The sequence below is a fragment of the Syzygium oleosum genome, unplaced genomic scaffold (assembly GCF_021117445.2).
Source record: "Syzygium oleosum isolate NSW1041296 unplaced genomic scaffold, Sole_v2.1 Sole_v2.11, whole genome shotgun sequence".
In the NCBI taxonomy this organism is placed as follows: Eukaryota; Viridiplantae; Streptophyta; class Magnoliopsida; order Myrtales; family Myrtaceae; genus Syzygium; species Syzygium oleosum.
The window spans coordinates 7,663,689-7,679,132 of NW_026607495.1; the positions used below are offsets into that span (position 1 = coordinate 7,663,689).

The following is a 15,444-nucleotide window of genomic DNA, read 5'->3' on the forward strand; positions in this document are numbered from 1 at the left end:
ACTCAATTGGGGATGGTTGATAAGTCTTTCAAATTCAAATTGGTAATTTGATATGAGGGTGGAGATATAACTCTAAAACTGCGAATTATGTAATTAAATTTTGGCCAGTTATTACATAAGTCGAAAATTCAGGAATAATCAATAAAAGTTGTTAATTTATCACAACATTATACCAATAAACTTGGTTTTTTATGACAGGTAAATCCTATGTCCATGATTCCAACCATCGTACGTCTATGAATCTTCGAGTGAGATTGAGCATTCCTCTTAGTTCAGTCTACATAGAGAGACCGTAGTTCAAAGGATGATGCGCTTTGTGAAACTTTTGAGCTGTTGGTGCAAGACGAGACAAGACTGAGTGCTTGTAATCAACCTTATTAGCTACTTTCTGAGACAGACACACATTGTAACTTCATGAAACTATATTAAGCTGAGCTAGAAGTTTTTTACAGAACAAACAGAAAGGGACGTTTATTTCAAATGTCTGTCCCAGGTGCTGCATCCAATCACGTCTCCTGTGAATGTTAAGCTATAACTGGGTACAAAACGGAGAAAAAGAAGTCACTGTCGTTGATGAAATAATCAGTATGTACGCGCACATTTAGATGGACATCCTTGGGAAGGACATCTAAGAATGACCTTCGCGCTTGGAGAACACTTTGGGTGCGACAGAAGAATCCGGGCCACTTCAAGCAGCGGACATGGATCAACTGCTTGGGACGATTCGGAATTGGTAGTATTGATCACTATTTTGTCCAGCCAGAGTGCATTCTGGAGGAGAAACTTGAGTAGGGAAAGAACAGGTTCCCATGCCAGCGGACTGGCACCGCGATCAACAATATCAACATGCCTGAGATGCATCAAACAGTGGTAGATCCTCCACTTTACAAAATTCCAAAATTCTTCTCCAGCAAAGACACGACGGCCGACACTCTCCGCATTGAACTTACTCTGCAGATATAGAACATCATGACTAAGGAGGAGATGCAAATTTGGAACTAGATGAGACAAATATTGAGGTTTGACAGTATAAAATAACATTTACTATCCCAAGAGAGATATAAATCTATTGAGAATCCAAAATGTCAATTACACAGAGGTACAAAATGATTTTCAATCACGAGAAGAAAAGAAATGACAGGTTTATACGCAGCCTAAGGCTGAAATTCACAATCTATATATGTTCAAACAAATCTGGTGTTCTGTTAAAAAAAAAAACAAAAGCAAATCTGGTGTTAAATTAACCAAGTGAACTGAGAGGGTTCTACGACAAAAAACAAAACTGAGAGGGTTCTAGTAGTTGTGTACCGCAGAATTGGGTGTGCAAGTCATTTGTAAGAATAGCTTCTCCAAGCGCCGCATACTTTCGAGTATTTTCGCTATAGCCTCAGGAACTCCCTCATGGTCTGCTGCGCCGATTAATATCAGATGCCGACATTCTAAGGATGGAAGAAACACTTCTCTCGCCTCCATTAACGACAGCACCTAAGCGCATCATCGTGGAGGAAGAAGCAGAAACTGATCACTTTTACTTTCTTTAAGCACTAAAGAAGATCAAACATAGGACATGCTTGCAAGTCCAACGACCTCTCGCAATAGCCGACAGACCACATGAATGAGCAAACAAGGACATCAGATTTTAGTCTTATCAAAGTCAATGTAATGCTGGACCCATAAATGCGATAACAGGTTATGATGTGTAAAGTTCTACTATGAAAAGGAAGAAAAGCCTCATCCAGCAAAAATTTCATTGAAGCTCCATAAGATGACAATGTTTCTTTGAAATAACAATATATGAGCATTATCATCAAGCACCAATAAACAATATCACAATTCATCCAAAGCAAATGGCAAAATGTGTAATGTATGTCCGCAACTTGAACCAAAGATAACAGGGCTAAAGAAATCGGCTCGCACCTGAAGGCACCAGCTCCCCATCACCAATTTCGTCACATGATGCAGCCTCTTGAGAAGTCCCTTGACAAGATCACCACGAGCCTTAACCTTATCGAGTGCGAAACTTTCCATGTTGAAATTTAACTCAGCCTCAATCAAGGAAGATACTTCATCTAGACTGAACTCTCCCCCCCGAGAATTGCCCAATAGGCGCAATTTGAGAAGATGAGGAGCCGAAATTTTCAACATCAAACCTTGACCAGGACGAAACTCGTGAGAATCGATCACCAACTCTCTAAAACTTTTTGATTCAACCATGATGTGCTTGACGCCCCGGCAACTTTTCAACTCAAGGAACTCTAGAACAGGGCTGCCACTCAGAACTCTCACCATCCCATCATCGTTCAATTCCGCATATTCAATGCGCAATGTCTTCAGCGAACACCAATTCACAACGCTGAACCCCGAAAAACGGCATCGGGACACGCACAAACTCACCAGTGTGGTGCAGCAGAACAAGATTTGCGGCAACGCATAGATTTTGCGGCGCCAATAATGCAGGGTTACCGATAGCTCTTCAACGTCATGCTTGATGGCAAACCGGAGCCACCTATCAAGACTTGACTGCATCAAACCAAGACAAGGAGCATCAAAGAGGAATCTTTTCACCTTATTTGCGGTGCAGCGTAACAGCACTGAGTCGACGAAAGCGATGAAGCTCTTGAATTTCCGGCTATTGCCAGAGGGGAAAGAGAGACTCATGTACTGATTAGAGGTCCAAGTGGAACGCCATCGCTTGGACAAGACGCTGGTTTTGATGGCGTCTTTTGTGGTCAAGAAGGAGAAGATATGAAAGATTATGTCATCGGGCAATTGGCTGATGTAATCCACTGGGTTTCGGGTTTCATCTTGATTGGAAGGAGGTAGTCGTGCACGTTTCCATTGGCATGGTTGATTGTTGATACTGGCCACGTATGGAGGAGTCTTCAAGATTTTGCCTTCACCCACTAATGAAGATGAAGAGTAAGGTTGGCAAGAAACGTGAGAAGACGACTATATAAACTCTGATCAGCACAAAAGGAAAGTAACTAAACCCCAGAAAGTCTTCTGGCTTTTCTTCAAAAAAAATAATGGACGAGCGAACCGAGAGAGAGAGCTTGTGAAGGACAGAGATCTAAAAACCCTAGAGGAAAGCTTGAGGCTACTTAGGGAACAGAGGGGGTTGAAGAGAGAGACAAAGAATGGAAGAGCGAGAGAGTACGAAGTCCACTGAAGTGTGAGAATTTGCAGAGCAAATTGCAGAAGAGGAAAAGGCGAGAGAGAAAATGAGGAAGAGAGAGAGATTTGATTAGAGTGGAGGCAGACTTATTTGATTAATGGGCAGGCCAAACCAGGCTGAAGCCAAGGAACAATTATTCTGAGTATTCCGAACCAACTACTGTTGACTTGCTTGAGGCTGATCCACAGCTAATGTATTAGGAATTGGTTGGCTTTAGCTTTGAATTTGTGGATGCATAACTTGAGATAACATACAAAATATACAAGTTATGTTAGTGAATAAAAAAAATGGATCAATACATGCATAGCAGCATTAACTGCGAATAGCACAAAAAGATGAAAGGAATGAGGGATAGATGCACCCCGAGGACAACCTTTAGAGCACTATGTAATTACTCCAACTTGAAACTTTCTGAGCAAGTGATCCCAGATGGATAATGGATACGCAAAAAGGCATTTTCTTTTCAGCAAGTACTAAATAAAAATCTTTGTGAAGTGCATGTACTTGAATTAATCTTGAAGTCTTAAAGAAAACAAAAACATAAAAGAGAAAAGGGAATCATCTTTTGCATGCATGCATACTCCAACGCCATCAGAGAGACTCACTTTTAACAAAAAAAATTTGAGGCAAAGAAGTGGGAGAAAGTTACAAAAGATGCAAACATATGGCCCTTTCTAGTTAAACTAAAGCTTGCTGCCACTCTTTGAAAAACTTGTTCTTCACAAATGCATATCTGATTCTATGAAGAAAAAAACCGAGATCTATCAGTTTTTAAATCAATAGGTTACAAATGAAACAAAGAAATTCAAATGTGCCACTGCCCATGGTTTAAATGTGCATTTGAGGTTACAAATGAGCAAGATTGGAAAAAGAAATTAACTTCAGGGTTCCCCCAAAAATACCATGTGCCAATGTAGCATTTACCCTATCAATAAGTAGCACGGCTTGTTGTGGGTATACAAATGTGTACTATGTAAAGCCCCAAAAAAGGACAACTCCAAGGCCAAGTCCTAAAATTTGTTATGCTAATGAGCTTGAGTCCTAAAACTTTCATTTCATGCATTTGAGTCATAAAACTTGCAATGTCAATGCACTTGAGTCATTTCACTCACTCGTCAATTTTAAGTGGACGGAAGATGCCACATGACTTCTTTTATTATCTTTTAATCCTACGTGGCCGTTAATAAAAAAAAAAATGCCACGTAGATTTTGCGTCAACTAAAACCTAAAAGAGCTAACGGAAGAGCAAAAGTGGATGACTGTCGCAAATTTTAAGACTTAAGTGCATAAAATGAAAGTTTTAAAACTCAAGTGCTCTATCATAATAATCTTGAGGACTCCTGCTGTATGTCCCTCAAAAACAATGTATAAAAAAAAAGAAAAATAAAATAGTACAAGTACATAAATGAAAATATGTATAAGAAGAAATATACATATCTGTAAATATATAAGAGGGGATAATAAAACGGAAATTCTAATCCCTACGTCAATGGTATCAAGTAGCAGGAACTTAAGTCGTACCTGAGTCCTCACAGCTATTCCCAGCAGGGTTAGATGGCAAAGCATTAGGTATGGTACTCTGAGACTTTGTCTCAATTGTCAACATCTTCAAAGATATCTTCCTTAAATAATGGGACTAAAAGGCAAAGGAAGCAGAAATCACTAAATCACTTCATAACAGACCAACAAATTAAATAATCAAATTAGAAAGAAAATGAAGCAGATATCAATTTGAAACTATAACTTAAAACTTAAGTACAATATCACAGCACTGAGCAAACCTGATTTCACTGGTGCAAAGCTAAATTTAGATATTTAAACAGTTCCAGTTACTATATAAATGTACGCATCATAGAAATTCTCAACAGACTATAAGAATAAAAGAAAGCTTCTCTAAATTTTTTAAGCACAAGCCTATCCAGTTTGTTTATGCATCCTCTATCCACATAGAAACATGATACAGAATAAGCAAACACTAGCTCCAGGGCGACTTCATAAAAAGCAATCAAAGATAAGAGCAAAGAGAATGAAACGCACATAGTGGACAGGGACATCATATAATACCTGGCTTGTTGCAGCAAAGTAATGTTGTCCCTCAATCCTCAAGGCAATTTTATTGAGTTCTTGCAAACCCTCTCGACTAGAAACAGGAAGATGTCTCTGCAAAGTCTCCACTCTGCGTATGAAAAGAGATTTGCACTTCAGCTGAAATTATTTCGGGCCTATAATCTTTTTCTCAATGATAATTAAGATTTCATTAAGTACCAAGGGGGTGCCACCCTACGAAATGGCTTAAAATAGAGGCCAACCCACATACAAAATAATGCACAAAAGACTTCGTAGAATTTCCAACAAACTAGATGTATGAAATTGGACTTTCCTGCTATACCAAAAGTGAAGAGTGTACAATCAATTATCCCTAAAAAATCCCACGAGGATTCAACTTCTTGAAATACCCTTTTATTCCTCTTTCTCCAAATGAGCCAAAAAACAAGGAGAGGAATCATCTTAGTGATCTGTTTCTTTCCGACACACGAACTGAAAGCCCCTCTCCAAGCCCAAAGTTCGTGTCATACTGTGCCTAAGGTCAACCAATTTACTCCTAAAATTGAAAGAACTGTAGCCCAAATCTTTCTGGTCCAGCTACAATGTAAAAGTTATTGATTCACGCTCTCTTCTTCAGTCTTGCACAAAAAGAACCTATTGGCCAGTAATTTTCCTCTCTTCTAAAGATTATCCTAAGTAAGAATACATCCCCAAGCAGCCTGCCAAGCAAAAAATGAAACCTTCACTGGAACCATGACTTTCCAAATTGATTTCCATGGGAAGAGTGTGCTCTGTTGTAATTGCATCTGAGTAGAAGAGAGATCGGAGTAGTAGGATTTGACAGAAAAAGTTCCAGAGGCACAACAATTCCACCATGGCATATTGTCGTCACATCTAGCATCGCTCGATACAACTCCTCAAAAAAATTCAAGAAGCTTCGAACTTCTAATCTTGAGCCCTAAGTAGGATATTAACTTACCACACTGTTTCTCCGTTGTCAGTCTTCCAACAATTGGCCACCCTAGCTCTCTTGTTTCTTGCTAGTGCACACACGTCCAGGAATAAGTCTTTGAAAGCAGTGTCTCCACACCACATGTCATCATGCAACATAGTATGCCTACCATTTCCCACTCTAATAGAAAGTCTGTTTTTGAAAGCATCCCATCCTTGCCTAATGTGCTTCCGAAGCCCGACTCCATGTGCTCCTCAACTAGATTTTGTTATTGACTTCTGAATCTTCCAAACCAAATTTTGCAACTAGTACCCTCCTCCAAGGGCTAGTTTTCTCCCCATTAAATCTCCACAATCATTGTCCAAGCAAAGCTTTATTATATACAAGAACCAACGACTTTATCCCCAACCCCCCCCCCCCCCCCAATTAGCAACTGGTTGTGTTACAATACTCCAATTAACTAAACGAAATCTCAGATTATCATCCCCATCTCCCCGAAGAAACTTTTTTTGTATGCTCTCGAGTCTTTTTGCCACTGAAATAGGGATTGGAAACAAAGAAGGAAAGTAAACAGAAGATTAGAAAGTGCACACTTCATCTACATAAGTCTACATCCCTTGGACAAATAAGCCATCTTCCACCGACTAAAACTCTTCTCAAATCTTTGTATCATCAGATTCTATGCAGCTTTTGCTTTGTAAGTGGATCCCAACTGCAACCCCAGGTACTTTATAGCGAAGCTGGCAACCTTACAACAACGAATCCAAAATATTTCTTGCAAATTTACATTCTCGCCCACAGGAATTATTTCACTTTTTTCCCAAATTCATTTTCAGTCCCAAGACAGCCTCAAAACATAACAGTATGCTTCTCAAGTGTAAAATTTGTTCGATGTCATCCTCCAAGAAAATTATGGCGTCATCCGCGAATGAAAAAGGAAAACTGGAATCTTCATTACAAGCATTGTTGACCGTGAAACCATTGATCTAACCTTCGTCAGTAGCTTTAATCAGCATCTTGCTCAACACTTCCATAACCAACGCAAACAACAAAAGTGACAAGGACTGTCTTAAATCTCTAAAACACTTGAAGAAACCTCTTGGGCTGCCATTCACCATATCCGAGAAAGTCGGTGAAGAGATGCATTTTGAAATCCATTTACACCATTGGTCACCAATATGCATTCTTCTATACACATAAAAAAATTCCCATGATCCCTGATCATAGGCCTTCTCCATGTCCAATTTGCAAAGCACCCTTGCTTTTCTTTCCTCGAGACAATCATCCTCGGTCTCATTGGCAGTAAGAACAGCATCCAATGTTTGACGAGCTTCCACAAAAGCATCTTGAAAAGGTCCCACAAGGTGAGGTAGAACCTTTTCAAATGACCAGTAAGAACTATGGCTAAAATCTTATAGACACTACCCACCAAGCTTACAGGCTGAAAATCCTTAACATTCATCACACCAGGCTCCTTAGGAATGAGAACTAAGAATGTACAATTGAGATTATCTACAAACTTCCCCCCTACTCTGGAACTCCTTTAGAAGGTCTTCGCTAACAATCTCCAATTCTCCTGAAAAATTTCCACGTAAACCCATCAGGATCTATTGCCTTATCTCCATTACACTCCAAGACTGCCCTTCTAATCTCCTCCTCGAAAGGCGTTTGCAGCATCTCAACCATATTGGGATCAAGAGAAGCCCCCATTTCCGGTCTCTCAAAACATCTCTCCCTGTATAAATCAGCATAGAATTATAGATAACCATGCACTCATGGCATCCACATCTTCAACAGCCATCCCAAAAACTTCCAACTTACTAAGGAAGTTATATCTTCTATGAGCATTGGCCATCTTTTGAAGGACTTCATGTTTTTGTCACCCTCATCAAGCCAAATCTCCCGAGACATATGTCTCCAGGAGGTTTCTTCCATTTGAATCAACAAAGCAAGAGCTTTTTAAATTCCATTCTCCTAAAGCGCTCTTCCTCCATTAAAGTCATCCGGATCTCCTTATCCCCAAGCTCTTCAACTTCTTGAATTGTCTCTTTCATTTTGTTACCCATATTTCCAATCTTATCACGACTTCATGTTTCATAATATATTTCAGCCCCATGAGCTTCGAAGCAAAAGTGAAGCCGGCCTACCGCCTGAAAGAACTTCCAGTAATTGATAACTACCTCCTTGAAATCTTCTATTTTGTGCCAAATATTCTCAAACCGGAAAGGAGTGGGGCCCCATTCAATACCTCTCTCCTCTAACACATTTGTATGGTGGTCTGAGGTCACTCGAGGTCACAAATTTTGAATCGAGTTCAGGTGATATCCTCCCATGTTCTTGAAACTAAGAACCGATCAATGCATGAAAAGGATAGCCTCTCCCCATCCCTGGACAAAGTATACTCCCCACCTATCAACGACAAGCCAATCAGGCAAAAGGTGTCTAAGATCTGCCGAAATTCCCTCATGCAAGCTAAGTCAGTACCAATCCCGTTCCGTTCATGTGGAAACAATACCATGTTGAAGTCTCTCCCAATCACCTAAGGCACTCCCCATTTACTTCTGAAATCAGAGAGCTAATCCCCAAAAGAACTCCTAGCGTTACCCTCTCCAGGACCATACACCCCTGTAAACACCCTCTCCTCCCCATTCTCTGCACCACAAAACAGGCAAAAGACACTAAATTGGCCCGCTAAGCAATCTACTAAGTTGACTAATTTCTCGTTCCACATCACTACAATGCCACCACATGTTTGGAACGCCAGTAATTCTTCCAACTAGAACATCTACTTCCCCATACGCCTGTTTTACCAGGTTCTACAACTGCATGGTAATCCATCCACCATTTCAAGTCCTCTATAGAGAGGTATATCGACAATCTCCTCCGTCTGGCATACTCCGTCAATCTGAACAAGTCCTCCTTTTCGGCCTCTAACACAAGCTCAAAAGATTTTCTTTCAACAAGAACCCCTTAACCTTGTAGGTCTCTCATGAAAAAACCAGCCTCAACAATCGTACGCGGCAAAGAAGATGAGAGGAAAATTCTTCAACGTCTCAGAGAAAGCAGACAGCATATAAAAGAAGAGGAAAAGAGCCTACGGGGCCAATGGGGCCATTGTCGATGGCTCGCCAGAGTTCATGGTGGTCAATGGAGGTTAGGGAGGTTGCTGGAGCTGGAAAACAGAGGGGTCAAGAGCTGGAAGAGGGTCAGGAGTTGAGAGTGGGTAAGAAAAGGATGAAAGGTCAGAAGAAAAGGTTTGCCGGAGATGGTCACAAAATCCAGTGTATAACAGAGCTGAAATTACATATTCCAACCATAGTCATAAAATCCAATGGATAACAGATCAAAAAAATCCAGTGGATGCTCAACAAATTACGAATAGCTTTCTCCCAGATGAGAAAGCAAACTGAGAAATGATTCAAAATAACACACATAAGAATTCACAAACCTATAAAATTTTGGCGACACCTAACGCACACGCATCCTCTTATTACAAGAAGTATGGGTGGGAGTTCAAGCGTTGCGCCTCAAGGTAGGTGAAGAATAAGTTTCCTTTGGAAAAGTTTTGGCCCTTCAACCCCTACAACAACTATAGTGACGCTATTGAATCCGAAAGGGGAAAAAAATTTCAAGATGAATAGAGAATAACACAACCTACAAGCAATAAGACGCCTAAAAATCCATAGGCTCCGGATAAGTAAGTTTCTGTCAAGAGCATAACAGGCGATCATCCGGTAACTGTTCTCCTGCCAGAAAGCCACATGGCCTTACCTCTGCAATTATGTTCGTGTACATACTATGGTAAACCCTCCTGGTTGTAAACAAAAATAGGAGATAATCCATTTCAATTGAGAAAGAAATACAACCATCTTCTTATGCTCTACATAATCACCAATGTATTGAGACTTAACCAAACTATCCATCGAGAAGAAATTACAGCGAAAGCTACCTCAGAATTCATGTCACGCCTCGACCTAATAACATGACCATACTGTAAAACCATCATTTCTTTAACATGATAAACCCATGGAAATCGTCCCTAAGCAACAATCCATCATAAACTCCACACTTCCCCTTGGAAAACGATAAAAATCCAAGCAAAGGAATGAGCACTCACATCTTGGCGACAACCCTCCCCCGCGCTTCGGGCGGCACTTGCGCCCTCCAACCGCCCCCATCAAGCGCAGCTCCAGCGGCCCCGTCGCCTCCCCCGCCACCGGGCGGCACCGGCCTCCAGTTAGCGTTACCCATCATGTCAGCTCCTCAAAAGCCGCAACACCCAACAACCGCACGGGACTTAACAACACAAGCAGCAAACAGCAATCAGCACACAACCACCAACCCCAATACAATCAACGCCGCTTCAAGAACCGCAAACCCACGAATCCTCCCGCGTTCCCCACAAGAGGCCTCGAGAACCCAGAAGAACAGTGGATGCATATCGAAAGAAGAGCGTTGATATCACCACTTTGGCAGGGTGGATTGGACTTGGCACTCTGTTTTAATATTGGAAGCAGGCAAGGTGGTCAATGACACGATATACAAAGCATAGCAAAAGAGGAAGAAGACGACGAAGAGGAAGAAGAAGTAGATTAGCCCGACATTGATGATGTGGCCACCCCCTTCTTTGCTTTGTCGGGTCGGTCTCGAGTCGGGTCACGAGATGGATCGGCCCCGAACTCGGCCCGATTCTATTTTAATTAAAGAAATACGAGATTGATTTAAATGTCATGACCACTGCGAAGTGGGAAAATTACCAAAAAAAAGTCCTTAACCTATTGTAATTGTACCAATTATTCACATACCTTTATTTTTTGCCAATTGAGTTTTAAACGTTTCGCATTTGTGCCAGTTCAGTCTATTCAGTAATCCTCTTCGGCCACGGAGGAAAGAAAAAGAAAAGGAATAGGAAAAATAAAATAAAATAAATTCGAAATTTTATTATAATATTATTAGCGCCGGCCGCGCCACGAAGGACGGCTGGTGATCACGTCAGCAATTTGCGATCAAAATTGACCAGATAGATTGAATTGGCACAAATACAAAATGTTTAGGACTCGATCGGCAAAAAAAGAGATTTAAGACTGATTTGGCACAATTACAATAGGTTTAGGACTTTGTCGATGAGTATCCCACTGCAAAGTGGTCACTTGAAAGGAACAATGGTGGCTCAACTGTCTCGTCCTTTCTACAAAGGGCTTCCCTCCATTTCCTTTTCTCTCTCTATTTTTTTTTATAACTTTTAAGGTACGTTTGTTTAGAGAAAAATGAATGATTTGAAAAACATTTCTCTAAAACTGATCGTTTAAAAAAAATTATCCAATGAAAAGTATTTTCATCATCAACTACAATTTATGTCTAAGCATTTTTATTGACGATGAAAAAAAGAAATTTCATTCGTTCAGATTTGTAAACAATACAAGCGATCATTTCGTCATTCATGTCTCATGAAACAAATGAAACCCCTAAAATTAATTCACACGCCATGACTACTGCAAAGTGATTACTTGAAATTAGCAACGGCAATGGCTCTGCTGTCTCCCTCCCTTCGACAAAGGACTTCCCTCCATTTCCTTTTCTCTCATTTTTCTAATCCTTCTTCTTCTTCTTCTTTTCCTTGTAGATATCCTATCCAACATGTTCCTATCTCGTGTTATTTATATGCGGACTAACGTAACTGAATGATAAGATCACTGTGTTAGTTCGTTAGGCTGTGAAAATGTTTACTTGTCCTACAAGGACGAGTTCAATTTTCCCTTCTTCTTAGGGAAAGCGGGAATTGGTATGTGAATGTTGAACTGCAGATGACCGATGATTCTCACATATGTTGGATAAGGAGCCTCCTTTTAAGCCCTTACATTGATGTGCAACTCCTTATAGGAGCCTTGGTTCATGATGAATGCTCCAATTGGAGTTACCGTGCCTTTGCAACTTATTCGTGAAAAATGTTACATAGACTCTAGTCTATCTAGACTAACACTATCATAACATGTCCTCTCGGGAACCTATATGATCAATAGCTATGATGGTGTTGGTAAGTAATTACAAGAGGCGGAATCATGTACTTTTTGTTTACCTTTTTTTCTATTTGTCGGAACACTATGATAAATGTCGATAGGTTATTCAAGTAAGAATTGACAACCTAAATCTAGTAGTAATTAATCGAAAAATTCTCTATAAGAGTTGTTAAATTTAAAGCATGAGTAAGTTATGCAAATAGATAAGTTAGTTATTGTGAAATAATTTGGAAACAATCAAATAATTTAAAACATGAGTTGTTACTTATTTATTTTCAAGACAATCGAATAAACTTTAGATAAGTCAAATGAGTAAAAGTTAACAACCTTAAACTAGTTGGTAACTTATCGGAAAAAAATTGGTGACTCACTTAAATTAAGATCGGTAATTCGATAAAAACTTTAGCTTTTAAAATGTTGGTATCTATTGAAAATACAAATTGGTAATTTGGAAACTATCAAATAAAGGTTACGAAGAAAAAAGTTGATAATATAAAGTAAAGGTAAAGCAATCGTATAAAAGTTGGTTAATTACTCAAATTAAGGTCATTAACTTGATATTAGAGTTAGTAGTTTGATATAAGAGTCCGTACCTCTAAATCGTTGTTAAATTAGTTATGCAAATAAACTTTTGAAATTTGAAAACAATAAAATAATGTATTTTTGTGAAAACAACCAAATAAATATTGATAAGTTACTCAAATATAAATGGAAATCAATAAAAAAAAAAGTTTGTATGTCACTCAAATTAGGGTTTTTAAGTTTGTAAATTACTGAAATTATGGGTTATAATTTGATGTAAGAGTTCGTAATAAGATACGAAATTAAAAGTTAATAATTTGAAAACAATCACAAAAATATTGATAAGTCAATCCAATAATATTTGGTATCTTCGACTTATCTGGTAACTCAAATGGGGATGATTGGTAAATCTTTCAAATTAGAATTGGTAATTTGATACGAGCGTGGAGATATAACTCTAAAACTGCAAATTATGTAAATAAATTTTGATAACTTATTACGGAAGTTGAAAAATTGGAAATAATCAAATAAAAGTTCGTAATTATGTTTTTTGGTCGGAAAATGTTAGTGTCTTAATCACAACCTTTTTACCAACAAACTTATTCTTTTATGACAGATGAATCTTACAACCATGATCCAAGTCCCGTACATCCATGAATCTTTGAATGAGATTGTGGATTCCTCTAGTTCAGTCCCACCCAGAGAGAGTGTATATCAAAGGATGATGTGCTTTGTAAAACTATTGGGATGTTGGTGCAAGACAAGAGTGAGTGCTTGTGAAACCTGTGTTGTTCACATAGGTAATCAATCTTATTAGCTACTTTCTGAGACAGACACACATTGTAACTTCACGAAACAATATTAAGCTGAGCTAAAAGTAATCAGTTGAACAAACAGAGAAAGGGAAGTTTTATTTCAAGTTTCTTCCCTGGGTGTGGAATTTTGACTAATGGAAGATGGACACACATTCGCGAATTCAAATTCTGCAACACTCCTTTCTTCCCGCATATGTGTACAAGTTTCTTCATATTGTGCGAATAACTTCTTTCCTCATTAATTAATAATTCAAATATTTCGTAATAAGGTCGTTTTGCAAAATCTTTTAAATTTCAATCTTTTGCATACGCACACAGCCTGTGTGCGCCCTTCACTAGTAACAGCAGATAAATAGAAGTATTTCCTCGATGCACAATTTCATTGCACTAAATGGAAATCCGTTAGGATTCTTAATTAGATATGTTATGGTGGAGGAAATAGAAAAGGTATGAAACGATGATGATAGTAAGTTTTGAAAGGCTCCTAGAAAGCAATCATACATTCAATTTTTGTTTCAAAGAAACTGTTTAAAGAAACAAAGTGATATATAGATATATGCATATATTATAGGTTATAGATGCTTCTGCACTATATTTTGAGTGCTTTTTCCCCTCAAATCACCAATATTAATCAATTTGGATTCAAATAGCGATTATACACTATCCTCTACAATTATAGAAAAACTTGCATCGTTTTCTTTTTTAATGGTTTTTGCTTGATTTTGGAGGAGGCATATAATCTATCTAAGATTGTTTTGTTTTAATTGTGTGTAATAATTCTAACTAGTTTTGAGTTAAAAGTTTCAATTAAATATATAATTCTTCAATCTCTCTATACTGCAAAGGAAATTAAAAGCATTTTTCAACTTCATATTTCGGCCCAAGAATTTCGATAAAATGCTTGCCCGCTATAAGATGAAAAGCAAAAGTATATACTAAATAATTGACAAAAAAAGATAATTTGAAGATAGTCCTTTAATATGCGCATAACACGGCAACCCCATCACTTTAAATTCATACTTTAGTCATAAATATTTTAAAGATTTAAAATTACTTATAATGTTCTCATACTACCATAAATTGGATTCATTTACTAAAATAGCCCAAATCACTTTCTTTTTCGTGTGTCAAATGTTCATGTGCATGTTTTTGTGTGTTTTATTGATTGGTGGGTCAAGCAAGGTCAACAAAAGTATTTAATGAAAATTAAAATCTCCCCATTGTGCTACTTTGTCTATAACCAAGCTATAATGTTCAAAATCTCATAATAATAATATTTGAAATCTAATTTGTGTGGATTTTAGTGATCTGATTTGGCTTTCCATGTCGGGAAAAGTACCAAAAAAGTCATAAACCTATTATATTGGTATCAATTCAGTTCTAAACCTTTTAATTGGACCAATTTAGTCATAAACATTTTTCATATTGGTACCAATTTAATCCTAAATCGCCAATATAAATGCCGATCATTCTATATGGCACGATCGACGCTTATGTAGATAAATTTTACAATTTTTAAATTTTTTTCTAAAACTTTTTATTTCTTTCTTATCTTTTATCTTTTTATTTTTTTTAAGGGTTGCCAAGCCCTCGCCAGAGGCCGTGAGGTTGAAGGTTGGTCCTTGTGGTAGTGAGGGCTCGCAATGGAAAAACAAAAAAATAAAAAATTCATAAAGAAATATTTAAAAATTATAAAATTTGTCTACGTCAACACCAATTGTGCCGACGGTCAATGTCCATATCAGTTATTTCCGGTCAAAATTGGCTGGATGGAATAAATTGGTACCAATATGAAAAGGTTTTGGATTAAATTGATCCAATTAAAAAGTTTGAGTGAAAATTTCAAATAAGGGCATGAAATGCCCTCATTTTCTCAAATATGGGCTTGAAGTGAACATTGTCAATGCTATCATTTTC

The 15,444-nt window shown here is 38.2% G+C and overlaps 1 pseudogene; it reads right to left on the reverse strand.

Moving 5' to 3' along the window:
• Window positions 1-404: 404 nt before the first annotated feature.
• On the reverse strand, window positions 405-10,783 carry LOC115686715 (putative F-box/LRR-repeat protein At3g18150; annotated as a pseudogene).
• Between the last annotated feature and the right edge of the window lie 4,661 nt (window positions 10,784-15,444).